This window comes from Glossina fuscipes, unplaced genomic scaffold, assembly GCF_014805625.2.
Source record: "Glossina fuscipes isolate IAEA_lab_2018 unplaced genomic scaffold, Yale_Gfus_2 2, whole genome shotgun sequence".
Taxonomy (NCBI): domain Eukaryota; kingdom Metazoa; phylum Arthropoda; class Insecta; order Diptera; family Glossinidae; genus Glossina; species Glossina fuscipes.
This window is the reverse complement of record NW_023998416.1, coordinates 19423316-19449315: the sequence shown is the minus strand read 5'-3', so window position 1 is coordinate 19449315 and position 26000 is coordinate 19423316.

The window sequence follows — 26000 nt, the reverse complement described above, 5'->3', positions numbered from 1 at the left end:
GAGAGAGAGAGAGAGAGAGAGTGTGTGAGAGAGAGAGAGAGAGAGAGAGAGAGAGAGAGAGAGAGAAAGAAAGAAGAGAAAGAAGAACGATTAAAATTATATTAAAATCTTTGTTGGCGTAACCTGTGCTGCGGTTAGTTGTTTATTTAATTATAAGTACGCAGATTTTTATTTCATACCATAATTTATGCTTCCAGAGCATATTTTGTTGTTGCCGTAAATTGTAATGAAATTTGTAATTGCTTTTTATTGTTGTGTTTCCTTTTTTTTCTCTCTTTACCCAAATAAAACGAATTTAAAGTTTTCTATAAAATTGTATTTCATTTAAATTCTTGCATAAATTTCGAAAGCATTTCTTGAACATGTCATAAATTATTCAAAAGTGTTATTAATGTGCGGTCAGTTTAGCAGTTCTCGTTGAGACTGGCCTTTTCTCAAAAAAAAAAAAGCAAAAACAAGAAACACACACACACATATATATATATATACTCTTGCTCATATATATGTATACTTGTGAGGCATGTAATCTTATACTAAATGCATTTAAAATTTGTGAAATATTTAACTTTTCATTTACTTACATTCACTTAGTTAACCCCAAATGCAGACACGCATACACGTATGCACAAATGTACACACGCACGCACCCATATTTGCATAACCATACATGTAACCATATATTTGATGTGTGGTCTATTTTATAGTCAGTGACAGAACATTAATTATAGTTTACATATATACATATATACATATACACATATCTACATACTGACATATCTACATACTTATGTTATCTATCAGTTTATTGAATAGATATAATTACGTGTATGACTGAGTGTACGCTTCCTGTGGATATTTCAATAAAATTCCAGAGGATTTTCTTATTTCTCTTATAATGCATACATATATACCTATGTATAACTAGATTGCATTACAATTAATAGCAAAAGGTTAAACTGATAATTAAATTTTCCTCAGCATATATTTACTATATATTGGAAATTACATAAGTGGCTTTGTACGGTAAATACAATTTACGTAAGTTAATGTAGAACACTTTTAAAAAAAATGCAAAGAACATCTGATATACGTAAAGAGCTTAGAACAGAGCAAACAAAAAATTGATGAAGCTGGACAAATGTGTCTTCTTTTCATCTCTGCTAGACGTGTATTCTGAGAAGCAAACCGTTGGATTCGTTAAGTTTCTTAAAGTATCCATGCATTTTGACGGAATGCATTTTATATTCCAGCCACATAGCCAAGCAGTTAAGAGGCGTGGTCTTTAAGCTGGCACACAAAGTTTCCATACCCAGTAAACCATACTTTATTTACAATTGTCGTGTTGCTGTAGTGTTTATTTTAATCTTGACAACGATTAAAATTCACATACGTCCGTCTGTGTTCAGCAAAAGCAAGCTAGGAAGAGATCTTTAATTTGGTCTGGGAACATCTCCGGACTTCCGAACTCCCTTTGATTAGAACTGGTTCAGATCGATGCAGCCATGTTTAGCAGATCAACAGCCCTGCAAATTAGAAAATGTGCGAACCTTCGCCGATGACTATTTCACCGTAGAACGACAGAGTTTGAACCCTCCGCAGGTTACCTAATAAACTTAAAAAAACCCATTTATAGTAGGAAGTATGTGTTAAATAAATTTGAAGGTAAAGGCCGTAACACTCGTTAGATCGAACGTACACTTCCTAGCCTTCAGCCATTCTCTATGTTTCTCTTCGCCATTACTTTCTAAGCATCGCTGTGTCATATGTATAGGAGATATCGCCTAACTGATTGGTCTAAAAAAAAAAAAATATTTTATTATTATTACTATTACAAATTTATCCAGAGAATAGATTCTATGGCTGAAGTCTTAAAGCACTAGCATCTAAGACTTTAGACTTTATTTAAAATTCACTTGAGATTTGAACCCACGACCACTGAGTTGCAAAAAATATTTTGGTTTGTGTTTTCAAAAAATGTTGTGAATTTCTGTTGTAATCTCTAGCGAATATGGAGCAAGTTTCAAAATTGAAACCTCTCTAAATGGTTGAATGATTAATATTGAGATTGTCTATGATTTCTGCAATGGTAACAGAGTCGCTAATTAATGTTTTCATTTGATTGATAGGGATCAACAATGAAGGAAGTTTTGTGGAAACATCGAGTACTGTTCTCATAGTTTGTGCAGAATTCGTTTTTCGTTTTTCTTCAACTGAGTAATGACTCAATGTGTCAATTATATGTGTAAAATGGCGGTGATCAAAAGTAAGTGGGGAGGACAGGACAGGAACGGACTGCAGCTCGTCGGAGGGAGTGTTCGATTGATAAGTGTTATGCCTTTACTCACCGAGCAATCGCATAGGGGTCACGCAGCAATCTTAATGAAACTATGATTTACTGAACTGGGAATAGAACTTGAATACGTTGACTTAATAGTCGTGCTTCTAAGCTACTGGTTATGCGGACAGGGGAAAACGAAATGCATTGGAAGCGCTTTTTTCTTTGTTTCTCTTCACACTTCCATGAGTCTCTCTTAAAAGTTTTTTAAAATTTCTTTTCATCAGTCATGGGATTTAATAAAAATAGTAGCGAGCGGCAACTGTCGGAATCGCCAGCCGTCTTAATAAAAGAATTCATGGCTATTAGATCACAATACGTTTGATCGATTGAGTTCTTTCACCTTTCGTTTCGTTCCCTTAATCTTCTGAGTGCTTGTCGGTTCGTACAGAACATATTCTGGAATTGTAATTCCACATTTATTCGATTGTCTTGCTCATTCATCTTCTTAATGCTTGGTCCTTTGCATCCGGTTTAATCGGTATACGCATGTCAGTCCTTAGGTCCGTTTATTTAAGAATTTCGCGTCACTGTTGAAGTAGACTATTTGTCCCACCATATCTATTCGTTTTTCTTCCATCATCCCCATAACCGGCCCATTCATCTACTTGCCTGTGCGTTCTTTCTATTAGCCTCTATCGGCTTATTTGCTTTTCCATACCATCTTTAGATTGCCAATGATAATAATGTTGAGGCATACATAATGAAATCATGAATATTTGTGAATTAAGCCCAAATCGATTGAAATATTGTTTAAATTTGTTGACGTAAGTAAATCTTTTCCATTTTATAGAATCTTTAAAGTGTATTTAATGTAACTACGAAGCATTTTAATGTGTGACAATGATTTTGACTAAATTCCATAACGAATTGAAATGAATGCAATTTTTCTCTAACTATGAAACTTCTATCAGCAGCATTCTCGTTACAGCACCCTTGCGATTAATATATCAATGTTGTGTTTAGATATAAATAATTATCGCTTGATGGTAAGTAATAAATGTTTTCATATAACAAAATCTGCAACCCATGAGAGAGCGCAAACATATGGGCGCGTATGTTTGTACGCCCAGCAATGTCAACTTGTGCAGAGACTGTTGCTTCAATTGCGTGTACTCGTGGGATAAATGTCAAACTCCTTTATATAAAAATAAAAATAAAAAAATGTTGTAAACTTAAATAACACATAGAAGCAGCGATAAGCAACAAGGAAACCCCGTAAACAAATCGGGTTAAGCTTTTCTTATTGTAAATCGCCTGCAGAGTTAAAGCGGAAGGGTGAGAGAGAGTGAGAGAAAGAGAGAGAAGAAGAAAGAGCAAATTTAAATAAACATTAGATAGATTTATAGGATCATTGTATGGCATTTAAACCTTTATATGTTAATACGGGGCGTATAAGTGTTTATAGAAAAGGCATGACCTTGATTAAAAATGTTTGTAAATAAATAATCCAGCAGAGAGAGGCAGCAAAGAGAGAAAGATAAAAATAAAGAGAATATCAAAATAAAAGATTGAGTCTTTCCTCAATAGTTGTCGTAGGCTATAAAAATAAAAAAAATAAAAAAACTTTTTCTATTTCGTTGCACTTAAAAAAGCTTTACGCTTACATGCTGCTGTTAAAGGATTTCGAAATTAAAGAGTCGGCAAAAAAGAAAATGCGCTGAATATGTTTAATGTTTTTACTCTTAAATTCAAAAAGCTCTTTATGCGGCCACTTGTAGTTGAAATAATAGGTATTTTGCACTTCTTTTGCATTTATAAGGGAAACTTTTTCACCAATTTCTGGAGTTCATATACATATATATATACATATATATATCTGCCTTTGAGATGTAATATGTATGCGTTTCTACAGTTTGTTTCTTCCTCGGACGTAAGCCTTAATTTATGTTTCCTACGCTGCAAGCAAACCAGGCATCGCAATACGGCAGCCTAGTAGCGTGTGTATTTGTGTGCGTCTGTTGCTCTTAAATAAATCACAAATAATTAATTTAATAATAAATAAAAGTCTACAACATATTGTGTATTATTGTAAAGTAAATTATGGTTACAGGGTAAGGTAACAGAAGGTGTCACAAGAAGTGTTTTATGAAGGCTGCGGTTTGGCATAAAATTAACTTTCCTCCCAAATTACGGTTAATATAAGTTTTAAACTCATCGTTATAGTAATTTTATCATTTCGTTTGTAAACTGTAAGAACTAAGGATGACGACACATTTTCACACTTTTTGATCGGCTCACATAATACTATGTCCATCTGTCCATTAGTAGTTTGGTGAGGAAATTCCATAGAAAAATGAACATTTTAAAAAAACTAGGTGCACGAATATTTCTCCTCACCAGGAAGAGAAGAATTTAAAGTGGCTTTGAGCTATGCGGAAATTCCCTTGCAAAAGCGGGTATCTTAAAAAAGCAATTTCGAATATAAAAAATCTTTCAAAAAAAAAAAAATTTCGGTCACTAAACCAAAATTCTCCGATGATCATTCCTTGCGGCAAGTACGATAGTACGACATTCGAAATTTCTATTATATTATCAGATTACTTGTAATAAGTGAATAATTCATTGGAACACCATTTAACGTCTTAATGGATAATTTGTTCGCATATAATTCCGAGCAGCAAAGGAAGTTTCCTCATTAATTATATTTGAAAAAAAGTTTTTTTTATTAATTTCTTTTCAACTGATTGATTTAGTTGAACTTAGTTGAACAATGCAAAAGCAATATTTAATCATTTAATGTTTGATTTCTTTTTGAATCATTCCGAGCTAATAAGAAGAATTTGATCAGTGAATGAATTTTGTTGATTTTTAAAAATAATTTTTTTTTGTTTATTATTGTATGGATGATTTCCTTAAACATTATTTATTGTCTTAACCCATTAACAGCATTCGACAGACACGTAAATCCAAGTCTTCATTTTGACGGTTTCGACGTGTTTAGTTCTATTATGTGAAACAAAGAATTATCATTTGCTTTAAAAATTGAAAATTTCAATAAAATGCAATCCAACCCAACGTCACTTAGTGATATGTTGTTTTTGTAATACCACTACTATTGCCATAAAATACAGAAAAGAAATTTTGTTAAATTCTTCGATATAGAAGTTTTTCTCCTTGCAATGTCCAGTAGGGCAAGCCGAAGTAGTCTTTGGTTATGGTAAGAATATAGGCGGCATGGACAAAAACTATGGTATAGTTGAAGCGTACACTCCTGCAAGCCAAGGTATGAAGGAGTACTTCAAGAAATTATCCTTCCACCCAGTGGACGTTATATGCTTGAATTGCTTTTATACCATGCACGACTTGTGGTGCAAAGCCATATGAAGTTTGTGCGGATATATGCAGTATCTATAAGGACTTGAGATAGACCCGCCATGTATTATCTAAGCCTGTTTGTGTCCGGCCGCCTTGCTTTCTGTTGTTCAACCTACAGACAGCAATATTTGCGATGTGTTGATGAAATTTGATTCACTGACGTGCTTTGGCCTAAGGAAGGACTCCATTGAAAATGGTTCGCATCATACGTGCACTTGTCAAGTATATTTCGCTTTGCCCTTTCTAATACTTGTCAAATAGAAGCGATAATTAATTAGGTAATCATCTGTTAATGCGTATATGTAATTGCGAGGCTTACATAACACATGTATCACACGTACATGATGCACGTTATTGTTAAATGCATTACTGATGAGCTAATGTTGCAGCATTTTTATGGCCTGGCAGTTTGCATAAATATCTGTTAAATAAAGTTTTCAATTATTAAATGCAGTAGCGGATCGTATCACGCGTCACATCGTAGATATCGCTCCGTGTTTCATTTATGTTTAAATTTATTATGTAACGTATACATAACACATAACGCTGTAAATTAGATGCATATGCCTGTAAATCAGTGTATGCGTGCATGTAACGAAAAACATATGATTTCTTATTTTTGTGTGTATAAGAATCTATTTAGCTTGATTTTAGTAGGCTTGTGTTCATTCATTTGCGCGGAAAACCAAAGATTCAAACTCTTTATTAATTCATAATAAGGATTTAAATGGGGAAAAATAAAGTTTGCACTTAGGTGCATATGTGCACGTTGCCTGTGTTTGCAATATTTAAATGAATTTATTTATTATTTATAACATAGAAGTGTCGGACTTTATTTGCGGCAAACAAAGCGAATTTATTTCTCTCAAATATTTTTTATTCTTATTTTTGTGCTCACTACGACTGAATGGGGACTTATTGGTCTTGTGAAAACGTTGTTACAATGTTCAGAAGAAAGCTTCAAGAACCCAATGAAATATATACATATTCTTGACAAGTATCCAATTCTCAATAGGTTTAATTATGTTCTTAGGTTCGTCTACCCGTCTTCTAGCAAATGTCAAGGTGCCAATGCACAAGCCCTTCGCAGGCGCAGACAGGCAGCCGCAAAGCAAGCAGTCAGGCCTCTATACAATTTCCTGACGACTTTTTCGTAGTCAACGAAGCATTTTGTATACACATATGTATATACGACAAGTAATAAAGTTGTATTCGGCGGGGTACGAACCTCGCATACCTATTAGTCGCATTCTACTCTCCAACTTTTTTTATTTGAAATCTTATCGCGGTGTCTCCTATATTCATTTTAAAATTAACTCATTTTTAGGCAGATAATACATATTCGTTTAAAGAATGTACAAAATAGTTTTAAACATTCAGTCTTGCCTGCCTTGTGATAAACAAGCATAAAACCACAAAAAAAAAAGTGAAAAAAATAAAATTAAATCACGTGTAACATTGTGTGGCCATGGCGGATGTTGTCCACATTTGCACATAAGAAGTAGAGTGTTTCGTAAAGTAAATGTGGTAATAAAACGTTGATCTACCTTAAGCCATCCTCTGCGTTGCATACATCAATCCACCTCAATATATTCGCTGACACAAGTGACGTAAGATATAAAAGATATTGAAAAGTTTTTGAATATGTCGTGAATATATTAAGGAGCAGTATTTCGTTCTCCTCATGTACGATAATAAAATCATAATGAAGAGTGATTCATCATCATTTTATACATGCATTCAAAAGGTTGCGCTAATATTAACCGAAACCTCATACTCGTCACAATTCATAGCAAATAACCGACAATACTGAACAAAATTCAATTGTGATCCTGAAAATGAATTCAAACGCTGCACAACACTGTGCCGATTGGCTATTTTCGCGATTCCTTCAGACCAATACAACTTTACCTTTGCAATCTAGTAATCCTGCTTTTAATTGTCAACGTTTTCTACAACGAATAAAAGCTTTACACGTCAGTATAGAATTTGATTACTTTTGGCTTTGTACTGAAGTGTTTCAGCGAAAAGCAATTGCTTTCTTAAACAGTTTCCTTGAAATTGTAACTACTATAACTAAAATATTGCTAGAAGAAAAGGATAAAGATTTGCGAAAATAAGTCCGGTCGTCAAGAGAAATGATAGTGACACATAGGGGCATCATCAGTAAAAGTCAATATAAAAACGACTTTAGCGATTTGCTTGAGAAATATGAACGAGAAAATTCTAAACTGAAAAATGACGTTAAAAGCTTACGAGAGGAGAATGAACAACTGAAATCGAAACTGAAAAAGAAATGTAAAGAATGTAATCGTTTTAAAGGTAATTAATGGTCGAAATTAAAATTTATTTTTGTTTTATTTAATTAATGTTTGCGAATTATTTCAGGCAATATCCTTACGTTGCAATTACGCGTGACTGGCTTAATTGGTAAATATCATGCTGTAATTGCTAACCGGCAAATAGCCAGCGATAAGTTGAACGAATTGGAAAATGAAGTTAATCGTGTACGAAATCTTTTGCACGAAGCGGGTAACATGCATTTGGAAAGCGATGAGAAAGAAAAGCCTGAGATAAACACGCAACGTCAAGCCAATCTTTCTGAACAATACGAAGTAAAATTACAAGACTCTGTTCAGGAACTACGCAATCAATGTGAAGGGCAAATGGAAGCTATCCGTGATATAATTGATGAGAAGGAGAAAAACATTAGAACTCTTCAACTCATACAAGCTAGTAATGCAAATGTGTTGCGTTGCATTCACAAACGCATTGATGCTCGTAATAAAACTATCATCGAGTTGAATGAAACTAATGCCGCTCTCTCGTCTCAAATACAAAAACTAAAGCAGTAAGCTAGTGATGATGCATCTTAGTACTCATGCGAAAAATATGGATGCCATTTGTCAATTAGTTATGTAAGGAACTTGGAACTGTTTTGCCGTTTGCTTTTTATTCGAAATATGTAGTAAGATTTGAATAAAATTAATAATAAAAAGAGTAAATTCATATATAGTACAATATGTGAAAATGCGAGATATGTAAGAAAAGAGAAGAAAGGTTGCAACTATAATTACTGGATTCCTCTGACAGCATATAGGAGAAGTATTCACAAAAAAAAGGGCGATTTTTTCTTTTTCTCGTAAAATATTGGCCTATGTGTATTTTGTCCTCTCCAAAGTAATTCCCCTTGCGACATAATGCATCTATGTCAGGTACATTTCCAGTGTTCGAAGCACTTCTGATATGCGCTTTTTGGCAAGGACTTGAGCTCTTTCAGCGATGCTGGCTTTGAAAATGTTGGGGGCCAAGTTCGGTGCATGCAATGGTTGATGATGGTATGCTTACGGTTTTTACGGTTTTTAACCAAAAAATTTCGGATAAGCAATGATGAGCGGTCGCGTTAAAGTACCATCTCTACATATATGTATATATAGGCGATACAAATTTACGTGCTGATGGTAGTTTTCCGAAAGCTTTACGATTTAACTGCTTCTTGTGACAGCGCGGAATTAATGTTATGGGTTCAGCAAGCACACTTCAAGGAACAAGCAAGCAGCTGCAACAACTTCAAGCAAATATTTTCTTCGTTACGAACATTTTGTGATCCGTCATGCCTTCACTTATCACGAACAGACTCGGTTTTTTCAACATTTTCCACTTCTTTTTGAATTGTTAACTCATTTGGATAATTTACGGACCAAAGAAAAGACGACGAATTTTACGAAGCGTTCATTTTAAGCAACATTGGTTTTCAAAATGACTTTGTGTTAAATGTGTTATTCCGTCGTCCACGCAGCTACGATCTATCCATTCTAGTTTCCAAATGCCGTTAGAAAATCAAAATCAATTGTTATTTCCTTTGATTTTCTTTATAATGCGATGAAAGTGATATAGAAAAATCACTAGATTAGCATTTTACAAACAACTTCACCTGAGTTTTCGATCTCAGTATATACAGTGTTACGGAAGGATAAGGAAGAGGCCATGGACATTAGCTTTTATTGCTAATGTTAATGAATTAATGCACTTCAGTCTTGGCAGTATTATCACAAGCTCAACGAATAAAACGGGAAAAACAAAGCTGTAGCGCTTAACTCGATAGATGTGAAGCCAAGAAAAAGTCGTTTTTCTTTCGGCAAGAGTGATACCGCTCCATAAAGCGTATTATAACTGTTTTTAATCTGAGAATTACATTTGCATATAATACGACGTCATATTACTCTAGTTTCTCCCTTGCAATGCACTCACATATCTAATAAAATAAATGCCAGCCGCTTTGTATCTATATATCTATATATATAATATTCAAAATCTAATCTACGATAATATGTAATGTACGGTACAGGTGCAGTATTATCTAATGGAGCGCTACTAACGATTATATAAATCCTTAAAAATCCCCCCCACATTAAAATATGCTTGTGAACATGTATTTCTGATCGCCAACTAAGTTGAATGATTAAAATATTCTTGTAATATTCGAGCCGAACACACAATTAATGCCTCATTTTATGCGTAATAGGACTTCAAAATCACCTCTTGTTCCTTTCTTCTTCCTTTTCGTCTTGATGTTGCGTTCTTTAGTTGTTTCTGCTTTTAATTTCCTAACGTCGTTTTCCATTTAAATTAAATTAATTTTAAAGTCTTTTAGAATGAGCAATAACTATGACAATAACAACAAGCAAGAAACTCTTGTTCGACTTGAGGCGAACTTGTGATGCTTATCAAATCAGCAACAAATTATAGCAACTAAAAAATATTTTGTTATAGTTGAACGTAACGGTTGCTATTATTTTTACGCGTAACCTATGAAATGTTTTGCAGTAGGATTTAGATCACATAGATTCGTATAGCTTGGTCGTATATTTTCAAATTTGACTTTTCGCCGTCAACTCAGATTATATAACGCATCAGTTGGATGATCTATAAACATCACCACCTTGGATGAATACATACGACCTTTATATAATTCATGTTACAATTGGTTTACTGAGGCTACTTTAGTAATCTTCATGGGAAAATGTGAATTTCGGAAAATCTCGAGTTACGATTAACCGACATATATTCAAACAAGCGGCCGAACGGACTTATACGCAGGCAAGATTACATCGTCTGCTAATTATTAGTGGGTTTCTGCGATGAATATTTCTTAGTATTCCAAACCGAAAGAAAAACGTTGCATACTCTCTTCCTTTTATGATATATGCAATAAAAGCGGTAACGAGTAGTAGCAGCTTAACAAGCTTAACAAACAAAAATAGACATTAAAAGTTTTGACGTATGAAAAAATTATCAAAAAAAAAAAAAAAAAGAACGAAGGAAGAACAACAGAAAAATAATAAGAAAAAGTGGCAGCGGAAGAAAAAGAAATTTGTTGTTCTTGTTAAAATCAGTAAAGTTATGTTAGAGAAGAAGATTTCTCGTTCGTTTATTTCCCAAATCTGTCTGACTGTCTGTCAGCGTGCCGAATAGTACTTAGCTACATTTTTTTTTTTTTTTCGCAAAAAGCACGACGCAGTTATGTTAACCGGAAAAACAAAGACAACAGCAACAACGTCAAGAAAAACATGAATTAAGCGACAACATGATATCAAATTCTCTGGAATGATGAAAGCACTGGCAAAAGAAATAAAAGAGAGACCAAATAAAAGAAAAGAAGCGAACGAATTATATTCGGCTTATGTCGAATTACATTACGACTACGTGCTATACGTTTGCAATTTCAAAATAGAGTGAATACGCGCTTAGTTCATATATCGTAGAGTCTATATCGTACATATCGTACAAACACGGTTAACGTCCTTAAGTAATTATTCGAATTGGAACGGAAGCTCTAAATCTCCGAGTTAGCTGTTTTATACAAAACTCGGAACCAAGGACAAATTTAATAAAATTTTATAGGCAACACGAACGAATCATCGGTTGTTTGGGAATTCGAAACCTATGTATGGCTCAATTTTCTGATTTCTGATTAAATAAAGTTTTCAGACTTGACGGACGTAGTTAAATTTGCCTCTTTAATCGCTGAAGCAGATCAAGAATGGGGTCTCCGTTGCATCTTCTCAAGCCTTACAAACCGTTGGAAACTTTAGTTCACCTGGAGATTGCTTGTAAAAAAAGGAAAATGCCAAGAAATTGAAATGACAAAAACAATTCTGTGTGAATTTTTTTCTTCTTTTTTTGTTTGTTTGTATATGTGCTACTGCGAATGTCATTCACTTAAAGTTCATGTGTTTGCCTCTTCATCAACATGCGCATGCATTAACATTTATGCCTGAAAGTCGTCTTTTACTAGAACTACGGCCGATGGGATGGATGGGCTGGATTGATGCCTGACTGTTTGTGTTTGTAGCAGTGCTAAAAATGGGGAAAATTTAATTTTCCATGCATGTCTTTACATGCATATACATACATAGATATGCATGAGAAGTTTCTTTTAGATCACAGAAAGTAATAAGATTGTATGTCATTACAATTTCTTCATTTCTTTAAAGTAAAAGTTGTGCTAACCGTTTCTTACTCATTTCTATGTAAATATCTTGATATATATATATATATATGTGTGTGTGTTTTTAAACATTTAATGAATGAACGGATATGTCAGGATCAAAGGGCACATATGAAAAGTTTTTTTGTTATATCGACCGCATCGCACACATGGGATACGTAAACATTTTTATTGCGTATGCGACAAAAAAAATTGTGACTTGAGAAGTTCTTGCAAAGACACAAGAAAATATTTTTAAACAGAAAAATTAAAATCTGAATAATTTGCATGTATTTATGAATCCGAGCCTCATTAAATGATTTTTAAGCAAAAATAAGTATGTACGGAAGGAAACGCGGAAACACCTACGAGACAATTGCCCGACTACGCAGCCAACATGATGCGTCCTCCGTCCATTCGTCATGCCATTGGCTCTGCGGCTTCGTGGTCAGCCATGAGTTTCCTTCGGATAAGAGAAGAGAAGAGAGACAAACGCATTCACGCATCTAGTTTAACAGCTGTTGCGGCTGAGATTATATCCCATTGTTGAGTCTGTTCTTTTAAGAATAATCGGCCCACTAACCTAAAAACTTGAACTAGTAGGTGAGTCTGCATGTTGAACGAAGTTAACTCGTGGATTGCAGTTAATTTGTACTGGCAGCTTAATTAGTTCGATGCGCGATTTATGAGCCCCGATAGGATTCAAAAACGTGAAGTGACTCGAGAAAAAAAACCAAATAACTCACGATTTAAAATCGGTCTAGATATGCAGTTTATCAAAAATATATTAGGCAAGGGCACGTGGAACGGTATGCGTTGACATCTTCTTTTCAAAATCTTTTTCATCTTCCATCGATGCTTGTACTCCTGTGTTCTTTGTCTATCACTTGAATACTTAAATGACGCGAAAAACTTGTTTCACGTATTTTTGTGAACGTCTTCGAGCATAGATTTGTCAAGGCTGTTATTTCTGCTGTGTATGTAGTTAGTTCTATTGGCGAACGTTGTAACCTATCGAGAAGTTAAATAATGAGATAAAAATCATTTCTGTTCTCTTGTTACTTAATCAGCAGTGTGTGCCTTCAGGAACATGCTATACACATATCACATATGCCGATGTTTTGCTTGTTTTCTTTCTTTTATGTATTTTCTCTGCCTTTTTTCTAGTTTCTGTTCTGTTCTGTTCTATGTTTTAATTTTTCCTTCCTTTTCTTAACTAAATGGTATTAGCTTTATTAAAAGTTTCTTTTCTAATTTTATGTATTATGTGTATCATGTCCCGTCATGAATGACATAATATGCATGAGACGAGGAATAATGAGACATATGCATGTGCGCACATGTGCTGCTGTGCTTGTGTGCTTGCGTGCTTGTGTGCGTATATGTATAATATTAATGCTGAATAATTTGTCAAGGATAATAGTCTGGGGTCAAATGATAACAAAAGTTTCCTCTAACTTAGGCAAAGTTCATACACACACAAGTCTCTACATCATTCAGTAATGGGCTTTAATTTGTTCTATTATGCGGCAGATAATAGAAAGTTGATAGGTTTTTTAGGTAAAAAACCTTGTCAAAATTAATAATAGTTATTTCTTAAGCCTATCAAGCCTGATAAGTCGGGTCGCCCGAATTCTGTATAATTTGTCGGATTCTATATATGCTTTTTACAGCCAACAACAAACGGTAAGGAAGTATGTTCACTTTGTTAGTACGTTTGCAATACCCGGAAGGATGCTTCATAGACCCCATAAACTATATATATTTTTGATCAACATAACGTCTTAAAGCAATGTATGCATATCCCTCTGTCCATCTTTGCACTGCGTGTGGTAAACATTCCTCTGGTTTCAAAAATTAAGTTCTCAGCTTGAAATCTGACAGAAATATTGAAATTCTCCCATGCAGGTTGACATTGAAAGAGAACACGCCCGCAGCGCGATAAATGTTGGGAATATCCCGGATTTCTAGGTTTTATCCCCAGTATGTATAAACTACAACACACCCATGATAGAGACTTCCACTTAAATTCGATATGGATGGCAAAAATTAGCCCTTGGCATTATATATATATTATAGAGTATGGAAATTTGGTGCTTTCGGTTTTTTTTTTAGCCTTTTGTAAGAAGGTGGTGGTGGATATAAAAGAGTCAGTCGTAGCCGAATATAAATTTCCTAACTGTTTTATATTAGAAAATAAAATTCGAAGTGTCTTTCTATAATGAAAACATTTTATTTTTTAGGGAAAAGAGAAACTTATGAGAATAGAACAAAAAGACTGTTTGGCACATGCAGATAAATAAGCTACGTTAGCTAGTGTAGTCTATATTGGCGCCCTTGTTAAGCAGTGCTTTGTTTCGTACGAAGTTGCGAGAAGAAAGGATACGATTTTTAAAGGCGTGGCATCCGCAAATTATCAGGCAGATGGGATAGATGTAAAGCTATTTGAAAAAATTCGTGTTTTATGTTTATGTTTATTTATTATGCAAGTTCTCCGCCCTTTTATTCATTCTTTCATATTCACAAACGCTAAACAAACAATACCATCAAATGATTCACGTGGCTGCATATTTTATGTAAATTTTCAGTTATTGAAACTTGCCAAAAATTAAGCATTTTAATTAATTTAACTATGTTTTTCTACCTACACCAATTGTGGTATAAGGGTACTTGAATTTTGTCCAGATATAAGCAACACCTAGCAACCGATGAGATAGACTCACTTTTTATTTTACTTGCTTGCCTGTTTCTGTGTACGTTTGGTTGTCTTGTTCGGCATTTCGATAAAATTTGGTGCACTGACATGTTTAGGTCCGAAGGCCGCGAGAACGTTCGCGTTGGACCAGTTTTTCCACAACTTTGCATATAAGGGTCTATTCTGAGAAGGTGACATATGAATAGAGCTGTAGGAAGGTGTAGGGTGCCAAGTGCCCCACTATATTGTTCTCAATTGTTATTGGTTTGTTAAACTAAATTCAAAGCCCAGTTTGTAAGGAAGCACTAAGATTATGGCCTAGAGATGAAAAAATGTCAATTAACTTATGGTACATTTTCCTTTTAAAATTGAAATTGAGAAACGAGATCTGGGAGAAAGAAAATCACAGCCAAATCGAATGTATATCTCTTCTTCTTCATCTAAAATGAGGCTGTGTATAAAAATGAGCTGTGTAGCCAAACGAAAATGTATTTATTTAAAATTTCAATATTAATTGTATGAAAACTTTGACGCATTGAAATAAACAAAAAAAAAAAAACACAATTAAAAAGTTATATATGTATGGTGTATGAGAAAACATCCGTGCATGGTCGGTGAGCTTAAAGTGAACAAATACTACGTGCACCACACGCATACATGCGCTGCTGATTTCTGTCGAAGTAAAAGCTTTTTTTAACGTTTGTTTCTTTTACCGCAAAATGCTTCTTTTTTTTTTGACTCGTGTAAATTGAATTTTTCTCTTTAAATCAAATTATTTTTCATTATCACTAATTAATATTAATAATATTTGTAATCGAATATGCATTATATACGCAACGCAATAAAGACTTTTCACGGTTCTCAATATCGTATGCGAATATGTGTTTGTGTTTGCCTGCAAATGTGGCGTATCATATTCATATTAAATCAAACTGAAATTAACCACTCAATCCTCATCACTAGCGTTCCTATTACACTTGCCCATTTTACCCATCATCGAAAGATGGGCTGTGTGTTGATTTTGTTAAAACATTTGCAACACCCAGAAGGAAGCATTAGACACCCCACAAAGTATATATATTCTTGATCAGCGTCAATTTATAAACCGATTTAAGCATGTCTGTCTGTTCGTATGTCTGTTGTAAACATTCCCTTGGTCGTAAAGTTGAAGCTATCGACCTCAAACTTGGCAGAAAGATTGCAAATTCATGCACACAGGCAGGTATTGAAAATGGGTCAAATCGGTGAAAGAACGCGCCCGCAGAACCACCTAAACTTAGAATATCTCTGTTTTTGAAAAGGAATAAAGAATCGGTTGTTTGCTCATCATTCATAAACTAAAGCCGATAAATCTACAAGAATTTGAAAGTATATTCTTGACCACGCCTATCGAACATTACAGTGCATCAAAATTTAATTTTTTTTCAGCACTTTTGCAAGGCGCAGAAACAGGCTTCAAAAAGCCCATAAAGTCTATACATTTTAGGACATTTTCGAATTTGGAATTCACCTGAACATGGCCGCCTGTTCGTCTATCTATCTGTCTGTTTGAGCAACTTTGTAGTATCTGTGGTAAATACTTTTTCGTTAGCGAGAATGAAGATGTCGCTTACAAATTTTCAAAAGGGTTTGAAAATGGCTTAAACTTTTACAAGGACACGCCTACTACGCCCACAGGCTTATGCGGCAAAAATTTTTATTTTGAAAATAGAAGAAATCAGCCCCGCCTACTTCAAATTGCAGAGTATGACTTACTTTACTTTTTCGTCTTTTGATGGGTATTAAAAATTCGGTCCCGACCGAATATAATTTTCTTACTTGTCATTTATTTTTGTTTTTCTTTGCGTCTATCATATCGAATTTATTGTTATTGTTAGTAATATCCGCCTAAGCGTTGGTATGATCAACGCTTTTAAGGAAATTGAAAAATGTGGTATTCGAAAACCTATGGACATCTATATGGAAAAACGTTTAGAATCCAAAGTTGTTGTATATTATTTAATTTAAAGTGAAACTACGCCTATCATAATAAAATATAATAATAAAATAATGAGGAATTCGAATAATCATTAAGAGGATCAGTTACGACGTTAAGCGTTTTCTATTTGTCTTTCACAATAAAATTTGGATGACAATCAATATTTTAAGAAGCGGAAAAAAATATTTGGGACCCATTTTTGGTTGTCAATATCACCTAAGTCCGATGGTCTTTTGCGAGAGCAACCTTATGATCGACAGAGTTTTCATGCAGTGCATGCTTTATCGGTACTTGTCTTATTCGTTATAACGAGTCCTTAATCTACAGCTACCGAGTTCACTAGAGATCGAAAATCATAAGCCAGCCCCTAGTATCAGTTGAGTTTTCCAATACGCAGTTATAGGAGGGTAGAGCTGTAGCTATTACGTTACATGTTTCCCGACAAATTGATTGATTGATTGATTATAAAATGGGTCGTAAAGGAATGGTTCCTAGCGTCATTCGACCAAGAGGCAAACACGTTTGACTTTTTTTGATAATTTACAAGAAGGCTATCTTCCAATTTCATGAGATTTGAGCTTTTCCTAACCCTGAAGATTGTCAACGGTTTTCCTTTCTTGTTAAAGAATACAATTGTAATCAAATTAATAAAAAAACCAGAAAAGACAAAAATCTCAAAGTATGTGAACTATTTTGAGGAACTATCTCCATCTCGAGAACAAAATAGTTATGATTTCCTTTGATAATGCACACACCACACAAAAACTGGAATTTATTATTATTATTATATAATAATATATATAGACATATATATAATATAAAAATGTTAATAATTTTATAATAAAAATGACTCCGAACCACGTTGCAAGGTTCGAACACCTTATGGAAATTGCATAAGCTCCCGGACTCCATCCCAAGTTAAGTAAGGCAAATTTTAAAATTTTTTTAGCATACATTTTTTCTGTTAGGGGGGGGGGGGGGGGGACAGAAAAGGTGCCTATCATGTTCACATCTAATAAAGTATTGGATTGAGTTTATTTATTTATTTACTTTACTTACTTGTACGTGAAACTCAACTAAAACAAGTTGTTAGTCGAGTTCAATTGACTCTTAAAGTAAATTTTATATTAATTAATATTAAAACCTCGTATAAGTATAATAAAACAAATAAGAAGGAAAAAAAAGAAAAAAGAACATGTACACAACAAGCATAGAGCCACACCCACAACGAGTATTGGACCAAATTGCAAATGAACCCCTAAGCCATCGCAAATATGCAAAAGCTTGGCAACCGATAACAGTAAACAACAATTAATTTTCAAGTCATAATGACTTTTTAAGATTAAAAGTTAGCTCAAGTACGACATAGATAAATCGCGCGTATTGAGCAATGTTGCTTTAATGGACTTTAAAGAGTCCGACAATGAGAGTAAGTGATAAACATCATCTACGTTCCTGCAAAAACCTCTGAGCGGGCTAAATAGCGCATAACTGTATTTACATTGACTAAGCTTTATCAAGATAAAGTGCTTAGAGAAGCGATTAGGGACATTCAAGCCAATCTCGCGAAGTAATGCGGGCGAGTGAATTGTACCATTTATTAACCACAAGAACAAATCTACGTTCTCCAGTGACGGTAAGGATAACAGAAGCGACTTATTTTCATAGGTTTTGTTTTTTTTTTGTTGAGTTTGTGAATATCAAAGATTCGATCTAAGGATAATATAACTTTATAATTTATTTTTTCTTTTTTTTTTCTAACTAAGATTAAATCATCTGCACAACGGGTCATCCGCTGTCTTCAACAACGTTTCTATGACTAATGATTACTTTTTTATCACTATCTTTGGTAGTTACAGGTGATACTTAAGGTGTGCAATTGCCTAGTGAGGTGTTTTTCTTTAAATACTGCATCGTAATATTTGTCACATGACATTTATAATGCTAATCTTGTTAAGCCTACACTAAAGCGCGTCGTAGGTAACAGTCTACGACTAATGAACAAGTAAGAAAATTATATTCGGTTGGGACCGAATCTTTTATACCCATCACAGTTTCTTTCATGTTCTATAATATGGATTGGGCGCAGGCGATTTCCACTATTCTCAAAATAAAAGTTTTCGTCGTAGAGGCATATGGGCATTGTAGGCGTGTCCTTTGAAAAGTTTATGTCCATCCCAAATTCTTTTACAAATTTGCAAAAGACCATTAATTCCGCGTTCCTCCGTCAAAAATTCGATGGATTTAAGGAGAGCAATGAAGGTGAGGCTTTCAGAATTTGTAAATCGGAAGAGCGTTGTCTTGTCTGTTGTGCCATTATCAGATCAGACACAGCTTAGAAGCTCCGATTCATACACCGCACAGTCCCGAATCTTGACCCAACTGGCTACCATGTTTTTCACTGCAGAGCTATCCTGACAATGCGCTCTGCGGTCTGTGAAAATCACTCGGTCTTAGAATTCCACAAGTTGTAGAGTTGTAGCATAAGGCTTTCATTGTACCAAAAGTAAGACAAACAATTGTCGATTAACATGAACTATTTTCGATTTAGTAAAGTTCGCCTAAAAAATAAAAGAAAAATCGGTTTACATATTTTTATGAAGGCCATGAACTTTTTTAATACTACTCGCAACTGTTTAACGTTCTATTAGAATATGTACGTAAGTGGTCAAATAATTTTAAAAAATATTTTCTATTTTCATATTTCTTACATATTTTCTTTCAGAGTTTTTGGCGTTAATTAACACATTTCCATAAATTCGTAACATGAAAACACTTTTTATATACGCTGACAGTTACGAAATTACTATTTGTCGGTCTCTTGATATTCAGCACATTTTATGGCGGACGCTAATGAAAGCCTGTCTGACGTTGCGGGTATTCGTGAAGGACATGTGCTTAAAATGTTGCATTTGTTGCGACATTGTCATCACGTCGAAAAGCCACTTACAATATTAAATGTCCGAAACGGTATTAAAGGATACATAGCGAGACGTAATTTTACACCGCGGACTGACATCATCGCCAAACCAATCAACAGCAGAAAAAACAATAACGTAAATGCAACAGCATCAGGGCGAGTAGTAATCGTCTGAGAGCCAATAACTTAAGTGAGTTTGAAACCAGTTGCCAGCAGTGCTTTAGCAACAATTTGCAATTCATACGTAGTGTTGCAGTAAATTTAATAATAACTATAGTAACAAGAAAATAGCATACGCATTGAAACTAAGTAAAGTGACGGTTAAGCCGCTCGACTTACATATAACAAGATTCAAAGAATCCAAAAAAAAAACATACATACATACTATGAAGACAGAAAAAGTTTCATTTACAATAATACCTCTATGTAAAAGGGTTTTTAAAGCCACAGACAAGGCAACAACAGTTAAAATGCTGCCTCGGGTTGATTCAAATCTAGTTGATGCCCTCTGTGTAAAAGTTGTGCAAACGAAAAGCACAGCTAAACAAAAAGTTAAACGTTTTTGGTGGAATAGGATTTTATATCTGCTCTGCCATTGCCTTCCATTCTTGTTTCTGTTATTATTGTTTAAGTTAATCACATTACGATTTCAGCAAGGACTAGTAGCGCCGTAGCAGCAACAAGACAAAGAATATGACTACAATTTTTCTAGGACATTGGCGCAAATGAAATGAAACATTACTTAGAGAAATAAAGCAAAAACTTGGTAAAAATAAAAATTCTAACCATTCGCAACTGGGTCAAGGATTCAAGTGCAATTTAACTTTTTACTAATGCGATATCTGCGGCACACTCGACATTTACTGCTCGCAGACGCAGGAAGTGTCAGCAAATAATAGATTAAAATAAAGAACAACAAGAAAGAATGGAAATAAAAAAATGAATCTTGTATATACCAATAGAAGGCGCTACCTCACACCCTAGTGTGATAAATTAATAAAGTGCTTTCATTTCGAATGTTTGTGAACAAAGTGCAAGGAAGGGAGAGAAAAAAAAAAAAAAAATGAAAATTATTGAAATATATGCGTATAGCTAGCTATAATAGAGGGAACTCAATTTTGTTGTTGCATTATTTCTAGCTTCTTCGTGCTCTTGTATGCAAAATTCCATTAATCTAAAATTCCATTTCTATTGTTAAGAATTTTCATCAGAGGAAAAAAGAAACCCTTAATTATGCATTCATAACTCGTTTCGCTTTCTTTGTTTTTTTTTTTTTTTTTTTTTCAATTTTTTATTGCAATTTTTATTAGTTTTTATGGTTTTGCCAGGTGTTTATGCTCTTGATTCAACAAATTGAATGACATTTGAATAAAAAATAAACAGGAAATGCTTGACACAATAATATACAAACTTTCATTTTCAATATGTTTGCTGTTTGCTAATGCTTTCAAATTATTCTAAAATATTATTGTACTTTTATTAATGGCGTTTATGCGATGTGTCTTTTATTGCATTAGCAAATTTACTGATAGGTGATGGGCTTACCCTTCAAAGTTCACATATTTTTGAACAGAATGAAATAACTCGCAATATTCTATATCGATAAAGCGTTTCTTTCCTTTTAGGTCCGACAAATTGATTAATATCCGAACGTGATCCATCATAATGTAATTCATTTAAATTGAAAAAGTCTATCTATTCACATCTATTTACAGCCTTGGACGTATAGATACAAATTGCTTCACCTTGAATAGATACGTAAAGTGGTATGATAAGAAGAAGATCAATTTTGGTTTTAAAATGTGCCTTAAACTGTTTGCAGAAAGTTTAAAAACGTTTATGTAAGCGATTCAAAGTTTTAAGGAATCGATTTTTTTGCGACTTTATATATATTTTTTATATTACTATTGATGCCAGTATCAATGACATGAATGAATGGTTGTCTTCAACGTTAAATTGTCTTCATTGAACAGGATTCTATTAAGATCGTCTTTCTTACCGTATTAAAATTTTTTATCTATTTTCTCTCTCTGCAGAACCTGAATGTTTGTTTTGCCCCTGATAAATAGTGAATTCTTCTAATTTTTGTAATAGGGCGGTCAGCACTCGATTATTTCAAAAGTAATGCCACATATGACATATCACTATTGTCTTCAGCTTCAAAGTTCTCTTTACTGTAGAAAGTGTACCTGATAATTCTTTAAACCCTATGATTCGCTCAATTAAAGTTAAATAAAAACATATTGTTCATGCGTTTCGCTAACTGGTTAATTGCCAAGATTAAATTAGTTATGTGTACTCGAAGCAAAATGAATAGCGATTTACTGTCATCACTGACTTGGTTAAGAAGCCCAGGCAAAAGTATTCGAAAAAGGAAGCCTGGGAAAGATCAATTCCCGCAAAATGATTATAGTTAAGTGGCGGATGCCATAACACGCAAAATGTGTAAGTAATATATATCTATAAGATGTTCACAACGAACAATATTTACTCAACCTTATGCCGCATTGGCAGTAGTAACAGTCAACTGTTGCCAAAACGTGTTTATTCGTCGCAATGATTTACTATCACTTATCCGTTATGACTTCAATTTAACTCCTTGATACAAATAATCCTTCGGGCTAGCGCAGGGGCAGTTCGCGTTCTGATCCGCTTGCAAACATGGTCAAGAAAAAGATTGTAGCTTCCAGTGGCTGAATCCGCCCGAATTAATTGATTGTCAAGCTTTCACTTTCAGCAAATATTTTCTCGAATTAATTATTTAGTTTGCTAGTGGGTGGTATTTTCGCTTTCACAGACGAATATTAGTTGAGTACTTGCTTTACATTTCCTTGTTTCTCTCATACTTCTCGGTGTGGTTAAGGCTAAGTAAACGAAATTGTGATGGGGAAAAAATAGCAAAAATAATTATAACGAACGACCATCAAGAACAATTCAACGATAATGTGATGATAATATTATGCCATCATTTGTAAATACGTATACCAGTTATGTATACAAGTTATGCATAAATAAATATTTATAATGTATACGAGTGTGTATGAAGTGCAAGTGTGGGTGGGTATATATGCATACGGGAGTGTGATATCACATAAAGTCCAGGGAGAGCGACATTACAGGCATTTTTGTAAAGGCATCGTGACAACGTATTTTGAATTCAATTAATGCCGTTCTCAGTTGACAGTCTGGCTGAATGATGGGATCGTTTGGTTTGCGTCGTCTGCTTAACTGTATTGATAATGAGTTCTACTGAATACGGAAATATATACGTATATGATGGTATGGAACATATTTTTATAGTAAAACCAGGTGATATAAGCATAAGTTAGGAATGAAGGGCGGAGAGCAGTTTGCTTCATTTATTAACTTGCGAGTTAAATGACAGGAAAAACACTTGAGAAAAGTGTGCGTGAGCGGACTGCTTATATTATGCAAGTGACAACGTTTATGCGTGCGAATGCATGTAAACAATTTCATAAACGTTTAAGAATTTCTCTTTTCTGCCTCTTCTTCTTCTTATTCTTTTTCTACTTCATCTCTGGCTGCCTTTATGAATAATAAAAATTATAAAATATTAAAAAGTTTTTATATATATTATTTAAGGGCATTCTTTTACGCGTATAAAAATCCTTAAATAATAAAAAATTTAAGAAATCTTAATTTCTTTATATAATGTTTAATTTTTTTTTTTTTTTTTTTTTTTAATGTATTTTTCATCTTTTTATTAACAGCTTTTAATGCTCATTTATTAGCTTATCGTAATAAAAAGAAATACAAACATTTACTTAGTTGCAGTTACTGCTCTCGTTGTGGTTATTGTTAGCATTTTATATGTGCGTCGGTTGGTAAAAGCATAAAAATAATAGCTGAACAGCGAAGCAATATTAGCCATAGCAACAGTTACAATTGAACGTTATAGCGTCCCACCCATTTCTACAATAGCACAACTTCAATACAACGCCACGTACATCTAAAGAAAGGGAAAAACGAAAAAATGAAGGAAAAAAAAGAAACAAAAACAAAAACAGAATATATAACAAAGAAAATGAAAATGAAAAGAAACGATAAAGAAAATGTTGTTTTACAGCTTCTTAATGCATTTACGATTAATTCACTCATTTTCAGAGCACAACAACAAAACAACTATTATTATTATTATTCTTTTTTTCTTTCCGCGTTTTCTTCGTAACTCTCTCTGTTCTATATATGTTTTAGGTGTAAATACGCGTTTCATCGCTCTCTGTCGAAGACAAACATATTGTATTTTTAATAATATTTCGACATTTTTTAAAAATGACTCAGAAGACATTTCCCTGACAAGAAAGATGCATGTGATGGCAACATTTTATGTAGATGTGAGTTTTGCTTTCGTTTCAGACCCCCCAAGTCTAACTCATGCGCCTTAGTATAATAATGTTTTGGAACGGTCAGCTTGAGCACAGCTTGAATTTTTCTAAACATTCTCGACAGGTTGGGCTGCCGCGCCTAGCCAAGTAGTTGAGAAGCGCGAATTTCTTGCCGGCATACGCAGATTCAATTCTCAATGCGATAGACCGTAGCTTAATTTCGTGTGATAGCTATGGAGAGTGCTCGGAGGGGTAGAAACCACAACACCCTCTACCCATCTCACATGTTTAGGGGACGTTGCCTGAATTCCCTGATTGATTATAAAAAAAAAAGAGTAAGCAAAAAATTAAGGAAAAATGCTTAAGAAAAACGCTAAGCTTTGAAAAACTGTAAGAGACACATGGGTTTCTCTACCGAATAGCACGTGCCAGAAGTCTATCGACAGCGTGTGTCCCGGTCGTAAAGCATTAAAAGTTTAGATGAGTAATAAAGGACACGTGCTTTCGACTATTTATTGTGGTTATTGTTGTTGCTCTCGCTGGAAATGATCAGCTGTTACAATGTCAAAAGAATTTTCATTTGACATTTTTTTTTTTTTTTGGTTTCAATTAATTAAATATTTCAACATTTTCCTTATCTAATTTTTGTGTTTATGTTAATTTTTCAAACAATTTTACCCTTTTCTTGTGCGCTTGAAAGAATATTTCAAAAAAATATTGCATTTTCCTCGCGTCTATCTTTTTTTTTTAATTTTTATGTTCATTCTCATCGTGCCGTGGATGCTTCTATAGAACAATAAAAGGATGAAGAAGATTACAGGCGGCACAAGTTATGTTGAAAGTTGAATGCTTCAGTTCAGCTTCGGATATATGACGGCATCACATTTCATTCCGTCAATCTTTCGTATAACTGTTTTCCTCTTAAGCACAGTTGTGAGGTTAGAAAGAAATCACTTGAAATTCTTCTTTCGAAAGTTGCTTTAATTTTAATAACAATATAACTAAAAGGTCAGAATTTTTTCTCAAACCTATTATTTTTACATACGCGCGGTGTGTTGAATTCTTCAATTTATTATACTATTGGGTTGCGTTTGAACAAGTGTTTTGTTGTTCAGAATTGTTAAGAAATTGTAGACCATAATGACAAATCAATTTAAGCGATTAAATTAATTCCGAAGGATTTTTAAACGAGTTTAAAGTTTGTAAAAAAAAAAAAGGTTTCAAGTTACTATTGCGTATTTTCTATAATTGTACTTGTGTGGTTTATTCCCTCTTGTTATATTTTTTTAAGCAAAAATAAGCTAAACAATCTTTTTTCTTGGTTTTTTCCTTTCACTTTTCTCCCCTTATTATTAAAGCGATAGCAGCTTCATGTACAAAGAAAATTTCAAGAAACCAACAGGCATCGCTTGGTTTTCTTTGTCAGAAGAAAAAGTTGACTAAGAACATACAGATGCTAGTCTTTTCATGACGAGTACTTGTGTACGTTCGAGCTGCTGGTAAGTTGTTGTAATAGGGGATAGTGCAGTAAAGGATTGGTGTGCGGTAGTGCGTCGCAAGATACGCAGGAATTTCGAACACGAGCGGATGGTAGCGATGAGAAAGCCACAAGGTTGTGTTAAAAACCTGTTTTATGTTTGTAGGACGCTTCTCCTAAATGTATATATATACATAAGCACCACACCATCTTCTTTTGGACGCATTCTCATCGTCTTTCGCTGCATGCAGTCGAGGGTTTCCCTTGCATACGAATTGTACTGTAATTTGGACCTGATGCAGGCGGTGTAAGCGGTGCGGGTATCGGCTGTAGTGAACTATTTTTTACACAGCTTTAAAAAACTTTGGCCATTTCACATCATTATTTTTCATTTTCATGGGAAGAACATCAAGGGTTGCTGAGTTTTTTACAGTAACACTA